Below are 12,273 nucleotides of genomic sequence, written 5' to 3'. Positions count from 1 at the left end.
ACGGCTCCACCACCTCCTCGGGAGTGTAAACGACTCCACCACCTCCTCGCCGGTGTAAACGACTCCTCCACCTCCTCGCAGATGTAAACGCTCCTCCACCTCCTCCGGGTGTGAACGACTCCAACACCTCCTCCGGGTGTAAACGACTGCACTACCCCCTCCGGGTGTAAACGACTGCACCACCTCTTCGCGGGTGTTAATGACTGCACCACCTCCTCGCCTGTGTAAACGACTCCTCCACCTCCTCGCCGGTGTAAACGACTCCTCCACCTCCTCCGGGTGTAAACGACTCCTCCACCTCCTCGCGGGTGTAAACAACTCCACCACCTCCTCCGGGTGTAAACGACTGCACTATCCCCTCCGGGTTTAAACGACTGCACCACCTCCTCGCGGGTGTTAATGACTGCACCACCTCCTCGCGGGTGTAAACGACTCCTCCACCTCCTCGCCGGTGTAAACGACTCCTCCACCTCCTCGCGGGTGTAAACGACTCCACCACCTCATCGCCGGTGTAAACGACTCCTCCACCTCCCCGCCGGTGTAAACGACTCCTCCACCTCCTCGCGGGTGTAAACGACTCCACCACCTCCTCGCGGGTGTAAACGACTCCTCCACCTCCTCCGGGTGTAAACGACTCCACCACCTCCTCCGGGTTTAAACGACTCCTCCACCTCCTCCGGGTGTATACGAGTCCACCACCTCCTCCGGATGTAAACGACTGAACCACCTCCTTGCGGGTGTAAACGACTCCTCCACCTCCTCGGGGGTGTAAACAACTCCTCCACCTCCTCGGGGGTGTAAACGACTCCTCCACGTCCTCGCGGGTGTAAACGGCTCCACCACCTCCTCCGCGTGTAAACGACTCCTCCACCTCCTCGCGGGTGTAACCGACTCCTCCACCTCCTCGCGGGTGTAAACGACTCCTCCACCTCCTCGGGAGTGTAAACGACTCCACCACCTCCTCGCCGGTGTAAAAGACTCCTCCACCTCCTCGCGGATGTAAACGCTCCTCCACCTCCTCGCTGTGTAAACGACTCCTCCACCTCCTCGCGGGTGTAAATGACTCCACCACCTCCTCGCGGGTGTAAACGACTCCCCCACGTCCTCTGGGGTGTAAACAACTCCACCACCTCCTCAGGGTGTAAACGACTCTACCACCTCCTCCGGGTGTAAGCGATTTCACTACCCCCTCCGGGTGTAAACGACTGCACCACCTCCTCGCGGGTGTTAATGACTGCACCACCTCCTCGCGGGTGTAAACGACTCCTCCACCTCCTCGCCGGTGTAAACGACTCCTCCACCTCCTCGCGGGTGTAAACGACTCCACCTCATCGCCGGTGTAAACGACTCCTCCACCTCCTCGCGGGTGTAAACGACTCCTCCACCTCCTCCGGGTGTAAACGACTCCACCACCTCCTCCGGGTTTAAACGACTCCACCACCTCCTCCGGGTGTAAACGACTGCACCACCTCCTTGCGGGTGTAAACGACTCCTCCACCTCCTCGGGGGTGTAAACAACTCCTCCACCTCCTCGGGGGTGTAAACAACTCCTCCACCTCCTCGCGGGTGTAAACGACTCCTCCACCTCCTCCGGATGTAAACGACTCCTCCACCTCCTCCGGGTGTAAACGACTCCTCCACCTCCTCCGGATGTAAACGACTCCACCACCTCCTCCGGGTGTAAACGACTCCTCCACCTCCTCGCGGGTGTAAACGAGTCCACCACCTCCTCGCGGGTGTAAACGACTCCTCCACCTCTTCGGGAGTGTAAACGACTCCACCACCTCCTCGCCGGTGTAAACGACTCCTCCACCTCCTCGCGCATGTAAACGCTCCTCCACCTCCTCGCCGGTGTAAACGACTCCTCCACCTCCTCGCGGGTGTGAACGACTCCACCACCTCCTCGCGGGTGTAAACGACTCCTCCACCTCCTCCGAGGTGTAAACAACTCCACCACCTCCTCCGGGTGTAAACGACTCCACCACCTCCTCCGGGTGTAAACGACTGCACTACCCCCTCCGGGTGTAAACGACTGCACCACGTCCTCGCGGGTGTTAATGACTGCACCACCTCCTCGCGGGTGTAAACGACTCCTCCACCTCCTCGCTGGTGTAAACGACTCCACCACCTCATCGCCGGTGTAAACGACTCCTCCACCTCCTCCGGATATAACCTCCTCGCCGGTGTAAACGACTCCTCCACCTCCTCACCGGTGTAAACGACTCCTCCACCTCCTCCGGGTGTAAACGACTCCACCACCTCCTCCGGGTGTAAACGACTCCTGCACCTCCTCGGGCGTGTAAACGACTCCACCACCTCCTCCGGGTGGAAACGATTGCACCACCTCCTTGCGGGTGTAAACGACTCCTCCACCTCCTCGCCGGTGTAAACAACTCCACCACCTCCTCGGGGTGTAAACGACTCCTCCACCTCCTCGCGGGTGTAAACGACTCCTCCACCTCCTCGCGGGTGTAAACGACTCCTCCACCTCCTCCGGGTGTAAACGACTCCACCACCTCCTCCGGGTTTAAACGACTCCTCCACCTCCTCCGGGTGTAAACGACTCCACCACCTCCTCCGGGTGTAAACGACTGCACCACCTCCTTGCGGGTGTAAACGACTCCTCCACCTCCTCGGGGGTGTAAACAACTCCTCCACCTCCTCGGGGGTGTAAACAACTCCACCACCTCCTCGGGGTGAAAACGACTCCTCCACCTCCTCGCGGGTGTAAACGACTCCTCCACCTCCTCGCCGGTTTAAACGACTCCTCCACCTCCTTGCGGGTGCAAACGCTCCTCCACCTCCTCGCCGGTGTAAATGACTCCTCCACCTCCTCGCGGGTGTAAACGACTCCTCCACCTCCTCGCGGCTGTAAACGCTCCTCAACCTCCTCGCCGGTGTAAACGACTCCTCCACCTCCTCGCGGGTGTAAACGACTCCACCACCTCATCGCCGGTGTAAACGACTCCTCCACCTCCTCCGGATATAACCTCCTCGCCGGTGTAAACGACTCCTCCACCTCCTCGCCGGTGTAAACGACTCCTCCACCTCGTCCGGGTGTAAACGACTCCACAACCTCCTCCGGGTGTAAACGACTCCTCCACCTCCTCGGGCGTGTAAACGACTCCTCCACCTCCTCCGGATATAACCTCCTCGCGGGTGTAAACGACTCCTCCACCTCCTCGCCGGTGTAAACGACTCCTCCACCTCCTCCGGGTGTAAACGACTCCACCACCTCCTCCGGGTGTAAACAACTCCTCCACCTCCTCGGGGGTGTAAACAACTCCTCCACCTCCTCGCGGGTGTAAACGACTCCTCCACCTCCTCCGGATGTAAACGACTCCTCCACCTCCTCCGGGTGTAAACGACTCCTCCACCTCCTCCGGATGTAAACGACTCCACCACCTCCTCCGGGTGTAAACGACTCCTCCACCTCCTCGCGGGTGTAAACGACTCCACCACCTCCTCGCGGGTGTAAACGACTCCTCCACCTCTTCGGGAGTGTAAACGACTCCACCACCTCCTCGCCGGTGTAAACGACTCCTCCACCTCCTCGCGCATGTAAACGCTCCTCCACCTCCTCGCCGGTGTAAACGACTCCTCCACCTCCTCGCGGGTGTGAACGACTCCACCACCTCCTCGCGGGTGTAAACGACTCCTCCACCTCTTCGGGAGTGTAAACGACTCCACCACCTCCTCGCCGGTGTAAACGACTCCTCCACCTCCTCGCGCATGTAAACGCTCCTCCACCTCCTCGCCGGTGTAAACGACTCCTCCACCTCCTCGCGGGTGTAAACGACTCCACCACCTCCTCCGGGTGTTAATGACTGCACCACCTCCTCGCGGGTGTAAACGACTCCTCCACCTCCTCGCGGGTGTAAACGACTCCTCCACCTCCTCGCGGGTGTAAACGACTCCACCACCTCATCGCCGGTGTAAACGACTCCTCCACCTCCTCCAGATATAACCTCCTCGCCGGTGTAAACGACTCCTCCACCTCCTCACCGGTGTAAACGACTCCTCCACCTCCTCCGGGTGTAAACGACTCCACCACCTCCTCCGGGTGTAAACGACTCCTGCACCTCCTCGGGCGTGTAAACGACTCCACCACCTCCTCCGGGTGGAAACGATTGCACCACCTCCTTGAGGGTGTAAACGACTCCTCCACCTCCTCGGGGGTGTAAACAACTCCACCACCTCCTCGGGGTGTAAACGACTCCTCCACCTCCTCGCGGGTGTAAACGACTCCTCCACCTCCTCGCGGGTGTAAACGACTCCTCCACCTCCTCCGGGTGTAAACGACTCCACCACCTCCTCCGGGTTTAAACGACTCCTCCACCTCCTCCGGGTGTAAACGACTCCACCACCTCCTCCGGGTGTAAACGACTGCACCACCTCCTTGCGGGTGTAAACGACTCCTCCACCTCCTCGGGGGTGTAAACAACTCCACCAACTCCTCGGGGTGTAAATGACTCCTCCACCTCCTCGCGGGTGTAAACGACTCCTCCACCTCCTCGCCGGTTTAAACGACTCCTCCACCTCCTTGCGGGTGTAAACGCTCCTCCACCTCCTCGCCGGTGTAAACGACTCCACCACCTCCTCGTCGGTGTAAACGACTCCTCCACCTCCTCCGGGTGTAAACGGCTCCACCACCTCCTCAGGAGTGTAAACGACTCCACCACCTCCTCCGGGTGTAAACGACTGCACCACCTCCTCGCCGGTTTAAACGACTCCTCCACCTCCTCGCCGGTTTAAACGACTCCTCCCCCTCCTTGCGGGTGTAAACGCTCCTCCACCTCCTCGCCGGTGTAAACGACTCCACCACCTCCTCGTCGGTGTAAACGACTCCTCCACCTCCTCCGGGTGTAAACGGCTCCACCACCTCCTGAGGAGTGTAAATGACTCCACCACCTCCTCCGGGTGTGAACGACTGCACCACCTCCTCGCCGGTTTAAACGACTCCTCCACCTCCTCGGGGGTGTAAATGACTCCTCCACCTCCTCGCCGGTGTAAACAACTCCACCACCTCCTCGCGGGTGTAAACTCTCCTCCACCTCCTCCGGGGTGTAAACGTCTCCTCCACCTCCACGCGGGTGTAAACGTCTCCTCCACCTCCTCGTGGGTGTAAACGTCTCCTCCACCTTCTCCGGGTCTAAATGAGGCCTCCACCTCCTCGGGCGTGTAAACGACTCCACCACCTCCTCCAGGTGTAAACGACTGCACCAACTCCTTGCGGGTGTAAACGACTCCACCACCTCCTCATCGGTGTAAACGACTCCTCCACCTCCTCGGGAGTGTAAACGACTCCACCACCTCCTCGCCGGTGTAAACGACTCCTCCACCTCCTCGCGGATGTAAACGCTCCTCCACCTCCTCGCCGGTGTAAACGACTCCTCCACCTCCTCGCGGGTGTAAATGACTCCACCACCTCCTCGCGGGTGTAAACGACTCCACCACCTCCTCCGGGGTGTAAACAACTCCACCTCCTCCTCCGGGTGTAAACGACTGCACCACCTCCTCGCGCGTGTAAACGACTCCACCACCTCCTCGCCGGTGTAAACGACTCCTCCACCTCCTCGCGGGTGTAAACGACTCCACCACCTCCTCGCCGGTGTAAACGAATCCTCCACCTCCTCGCCGGTGTCAACGACTCCTCCACCTCCTCGCCGGTGTAAACGACTCCTCCACCTCCTCGCGGGTGTAAACGACTCCTCCACCTCCTCGCGGGTGTAAACGCTCCTCCACCTCCTCGCCGGTGTAAACGACTCCTCCACCTCCTCGCGGGTGTAAACGACTCCACCACCTCCTCCAGGGTGTAAACGACTCCACCACCTCCTCCGGGGTGTAAACAACTCCACCTCCTCCTCCGGGTGTAAACGACTCCACCACCTCCTCCGGGTGTAAACGACTGCACCACCTCCTCGCGGGTGTAAACGACTCCACCACCTCCTCGCCGGTGTAAACGACTCCTCCACCTCCTCGCGGGTGTAAACGACTCCACCACCTCCTCGCCGGTGTAAACGACTCCTCCACCTCCTCGCCGGTTTCAACGACTCCTCCACCTCCTCGCCGGTGTAAATGACTCCTCCACCTCCTCGCGGGTGTAAACGACTCCTCCACCTCCTCGCGGGTGTAAACGCTCCTCCACCTCCTCGCCGGTGTAAACGACTCCTCCACCTCCTCGCCGGTGTAAACGACTCCACCACCTCCTCGCCGGTGTAAACGACTCCTCCACCTCCTCGGGCGTGTAAACGACTCCACCCCCGCCTCCGGGTGTAAACGACTGCACCACCTCCTCGCGGGTGTAAACGACTCCTCCACCTCCTCGGGAGTGTAAACGACTCCTCCACCTCCTCGCCGGTGTAAACGACTCCTCCACCTCCTCGCGGATGTAAAAGCTCCTCCACCTCCTCACCGGTGTAAACGAATCCACCACCTCCTCACGGGTGTAAACGACTCCACCACCTCGTCCGGGGTGTAAACAACTCCACCTCCTCCTCCGGGTGTAAACGACTCCACCACCTCCTCCGGGTGTAAACGACTGCTCCACCTCCTCGCGCGTGTAAACGACTCCACCACCTCCTCGCCGGTGTAAACGACTCCTCCACCTCCTCCGGGTGTAAACGACTGCACCACCTCCTCGCGCGTGTAAACGACTCCACCACCTCCTCGCCGGTGTAAACGACTCCTCCACCTCCTCGCGGGTGTAAACGACTCCACCACCTCCTCGCCGGTGTAAACGACTCCTCCACCTCCTCGCCGGTGTCAACGACTCCTCCACCTCCTCGCCGGTGTAAATGACTCCTCCACCTCCTCGCCGGTGTAAACGACTCCTCCACCTCCTCGTGGGTGTAAACGCTCCTCCACCTCCTCGCCGGTGTAAACGACTCCTCCACCTCCTCGCGGATGTAAACGACTCCTCCACCTCCTCGCGGGTGTAAACGACTCCTCCACCTCCTCCGGGTGTAAACGACTCCTCCACCTCCTCGCCGGTGTAAACGACTCCTCCACCTCCTCGCCAGTGTAAATGACTCCTCCACCTCCTCGCCGGTGTAAACGACTCCTCCACCTCCTCGCGGGTTAAAAAAAATTTAAAAATAAGTTATTACAATCTTTCATTTTCATATAAAGATGGATATATAATTTCATATTTTCTTTGAAATAGTTCTATTTTTAGAGTTCTGTAATTTCATGTTAAATGTTTATTTTTGGCATCATACGTGCTGTGTTCCTTCTTTTTTTTTTTTTTAATTCAGCAGGAAAAGTTGTCAATATGGAAGCGTTGATGTGTAGGTTAGCTTGATTCACATCCAGTGTTACATTTAACAAACCAGTCATAACATAATCATTAGGAGCTGGTTGTTGTAGCTAATCTCGCCATGCTGTATACCCGCCACATGATTTCAGCACGCCAACACCTTACCAGTTCAGTCTCCAGCAGGAAAACTGGTGAAAATGTGAATGTCTAAACACTTGTACATGTATATCACAAAGCTGCATCACTGGATCCAAACCTTTAACACTATTGTGAGCAACTCTTATGTGCTGCTGCTGTTTCTAGTAAAATGACGATTCTGCTCGTCCTCTGTCTTACTCTTATTTAATTTGTTTTATTATTACAGACCATTTATAGACACATGATTATGGATGCTTTTAGTCTTCACACTCAACAAATTGTACATTGTTGCTGTTTGTTAAGCTAAAATATCTCCATCATTGCGTGTCACAGAGCAGCAAACCTGCTGCAGCGACACAATGTCTTGGGCTTGTGGAGGGAGAAGTAGTTCCTACCTATCCTGGCACTTTAAATTCAGGATTGATCTGCATTTCACTACAGACTAATTATTCTTCTCAGATAAGCACTTAGATCAAAGCATTAACATTTTTTGTCTTTTCCAGCATCGAAGCAGCAGAATGATGGTCTGGATGTTGTATTCTGCTGAGCACATTTACTTTGCCAAGAGGAGCTTTAAAGATATAATTATTCCCTTGATATTCTAGATTTTTATTTAGTTTTCTAATTATCTTGCATGATTGTTTGTATTACAGAGTTTGTACTGCTGGACCTAACCAGAGTGGATAGAAACAGGATGGAAAGAGAACAGAGAAAGAAAAAGAAAAATATACATAAATAAAAAGAGAAGACGGCGAACAGAGAGTAGGGGGCAGACAGAGAAAACACCTTGTATAGAGAGGGAAAAACATACATGCATATCCCCATATATGCACACACGCACACAAGCCAACCACAGATTCATGTTTCCCCTGCAGGAGGACCAGGAACACGTTAAATATAAACCAGCAACACAGAAAGAAATAAACCTGCAGACCGCTCAGTGACTGTGTCACATGCAGAACATACAGAGTGAAACATGTTCAGAGAAGAGTGATCGTTCCAGTGTGGCCCTGCCCACACACAGCCAAGAGGCAGGCCAGGAGAACCCTGAGGCCCAGGCAGCTGGCAGCCGTCCCCAAGCAGACCCCAACCGCCCCACTCTGGACCCAGCCATGCACCCACCCAGGAGGTGGCAGAGGGGAACCCCAGCCAGAGCCCCCCACAGTCAGGGGGAACAGACCCCAGAGGGCCCGGACCGGCAAAGCCGGGCCCTGCCAGGCACTGGCTGTCCAGGGCAGACAGAGCGTGGGCCCCAGGGCCTCAAGAGCCTGAAGGTGACCCCCCACACCTGCAGTCAGAGGCCCCAGCCCACGTCAACGGGGGTTCAGGACACCCAGATCGCCACTGAGCGGCACCCCAGTGCACTCCCAGGAACCAAGACCTCCCCTCCCCTCAACCAGACTTCTGTGAAATGGAACTGTCCACTTAGGAAGCAACACTGATTGACAACCAGTTCCACATGCTGTTGTGCAAATGGAATAGACAACAGGTGGAAATTATAGGCAACTGGCAAGACACCCAATAAAGGAGTGGTTCTGCAGGTGGAGACCACAGACCACTTCTCAGTTCTGATGCTTTCTTCCATTCATTCCATTCTAGATTGCTCCGTCTGTTGGCAGCAAATTGTAGTAGCTCTGACTTGCTGTCTTGTTTTTTTTTTTTTTAAGTACAAACTCTTTTTACATAGATATTAGCTCTAATTAGGTATTTTTTCTAGAGGATTTCATGCCGGTTTTGAGGGTGTGCTGCAAGGGAGATTTTTCTGCATATTTTTGACTCTGTCAAGACTTATGAGTTTCCATGGCAATGAAAGACTTGTTTACAATCGGGATCAACTGAATAAACTCCCAAATCAGGATTATCAGGGAAACAAAACATTAAATCCCAATGGAGTTGAAAAGAAAGAGAAGAGGATGCAGAGCAGGAGTGAGACAGAGGAGAAAGAGATGGAGATTTAAACCATTTCTCCCAACCATCCTAATAGGTAATGTGAGATTGCTAGCTAATGAGCTGGAGATGCTAACAAGGTCTCAGAAAGAATACAGAGAGTGCAGTATTATGTGCTTCAGCGAGACATGGCTGCATGAACACATCCCTGACTGTAATGTGTCTGTACCGGGCTTTAAAACGGTCCGTGCAGACCGCAGTAGACAACACAGCGGAAAGCTAAAGGGTGGTGGAATTGCAGTGCTGGTTAACCAGCGTTGGTGTCATCCTGGACATGTTACTGTCAAGGAGAAGATATGCACAAGGGACATGGAACTGTTAGCTGTGAGCATCCGTCCATATTATTTACCCAGAGAGTTTACCTGTGTTATTCTGGTAGCGGTTTATATAATACCTGGTACCGCACCAGACACAGCCTGTGACGTCATCAGCTCCGTCGTTGCTCGGCTACAAACACAGCATCCAAACTCATTCATGGCGATCTCCGGAGACTTCAACAACGTCTCCCTCTCTGCAACTCTACCAACATTCCAGCAGTTTGTCAGCTGCTCCACCAGAAAAAATAAGATGTTGGACTTATTTTATGCAAATATGAATAATGGATACAGTTGTTCTGCCCCGCCTCCTTTAGGAAGATCTGACCATAATCTGGTTCTTCTCACCTCCACCTACAAGCCCATCGTTCAGCAGCAACCAGTCATCACAAAGACTATCAACATCTGGTCTGCTGAAGCTGAAGATGCTCTTAGAGGAGGCTTTGAGGCTACAGACTGGAACGTCCTCTGTGAACCTCATGGAGACGACATCAACGCCATGACTGAGTGTGTGACAGATTACATAAACTTCTGTGTGGACAGCATCGTCCCAACAAGAACAGTGAGGTGCTTCCCCAATAACAAACCCTGGATCTCCAGTGACCTGAAAAAGCTGCTGAACATCAAAAAGAAAGCCTTCAGGGATGGAGACAGGGAGTTATTGAGGGCAACACAAAAACAACTTAAAACACAAACTAAGAAGTGCAAGGAGGACTACAGGAAGAAGTTAGAAAGTCAGCTCCAGCAGAATAACCTGAGGGATGTGTGGTCTGGAATGAAGAAGATCACCGGCTTCAAGTTAAAGGGGGACCAGCCTGATGGAGGTCTGGACAGAGCTAATGAGCTGAACATATTCTTCACCAGGTTCAGTTCACCCCCTACCTCCAGCCCAACAGACCACACACCCTCCATAAGCCCACTGCTTTCCTGTCACGCCTCCAATCTGTCACCCTGCAGCTCAGTCATGGACCAGAACACAGCTTCATCTCCCTCCACATCAGGACATCCTGAGACCTCCACCTTGTTTGTCTCCTGCAATCAGGTTAAGAAGCAACTTGAGAAACTGAACCAGAACAAGGCTGCAGGTCCAGATGGTGTCAGTCCCAGAGTTCTCAAGACCTGCTCAAAACAACTATGTCCGATTCTCCAGCACCTTTTCAACACCAGTCTGAGACAAAATAGAGTCCCAGTGCTGTGGAAAACCTCCTGCCTTGTTCCAGTGCCTAAAAAAACACAACCAGCTGAACCAAGTGACTACAGACCAGTTGCCCTGACATCTCACATCATGAAAGTCCTGGAGAGACTCTTACTGGCTCACCTCAACAAGCAAGTAAACACCTTTCAGGACCCATTACAGTTTGCATATCGTAATGGACTTGGGGTTGAAGATGCCGTCATATACCTGCTCCAGAGAGCACACTCTCATCTGGACCATTCAGGCAGCACTCTGAGGGTCATGTTCTTTCATTTCTCAGTGCTTTTAATACCATTCAGCCTGCTTTGTTATGTGAGAAGCTCCATAAATTCCAGGTGGATACCTCCACAACCACCTGGATCTATGACTACCTCACAAACAGACCCCAGTTTGTGAGACTGAAAGGTTGTGTGTCTGAGATGGAGGTCAGCAGCACTGGTGCACCACAAGGAACTGTACTCTGGCCATTCCTCTTCACTCTGTACACCTCAGACTTCCAGTACAACTCTGAGCCCTGTCATCTGCAGAAATACTCTGATGACTCTGCAGTTGTGGGGTGTATCAGGGATGGACAAGAAGCAGAGTACAGAGAACTGGTCAGTCAGTTTGTTAAATGGTGCGGTGACAATCATCTCATATTAAATAGCAGCAAAACAAAAGAGATGATTGTTGACTTCAGGAGGAAGAAGAATAAACAAAGCACTGTTTCCATCCTGGGAGAGGAGGTGGAGGTGGTGGAGGAATATAAGTATCTTGGAGTTCAGCTGGACAACAAACTGGACTGGAAATGCAACACTGACTACATCTACAAGAAAGGTCAGAGCAGACTGTACTTCTTAAGGAAGCTGAGATGGTTTAATGTCTGCACCAAGATGTTGCATATCTTCTATAAGTCTGTTGTGGAGAGTGCAGTCAGCTTTGCAGCATCTGCTGGGGTAGTAGCATCAGAACCAGAGACTTGAAGAGAATCAACAAACTGATCCAGAAAGCTGCTTCTGTGCTTGGAGTAACTCTGGAGCCGCTGGAGCTGATTGTCCAAAGAAGAATGCTGCACAAGCTGATGAAGATGATGGAGGATTCTTCACACCCTCTCCACAACACAGTGATGAAACAACAAAGTGTGTTCAGTGAGAGGCTTCTTCAGGTCCGATGGAAGACTGAAAGATACAGAAGATCATTCCTGCCAGCAGCCAGCAGCCTCCGGAACAAGACCTCCTCTAGTTATTATTATTATATACTACAATATTGGATTTCCCTTTGGGGATTAATAAAGTATTTTTTATTTCATTTCATGATGTTTTGGTCACTTTTGAATGCTGGCGGTGCTTTCACTCTAGTGGTAGCATGAGACGGAGTCTACAACCCACACAAGTGGCTCAGGTAGTGCAGCTCATCCAGGATGGCACATCAATGCCAGCTGT

This window comes from Telmatherina bonti (assembly GCF_933228915.1).
Source record: "Telmatherina bonti genome assembly, chromosome: 4".
Taxonomy (NCBI): Eukaryota; Metazoa; Chordata; class Actinopteri; order Atheriniformes; family Telmatherinidae; genus Telmatherina; species Telmatherina bonti.
Note: the sequence above shows the minus strand (reverse complement) of the source record.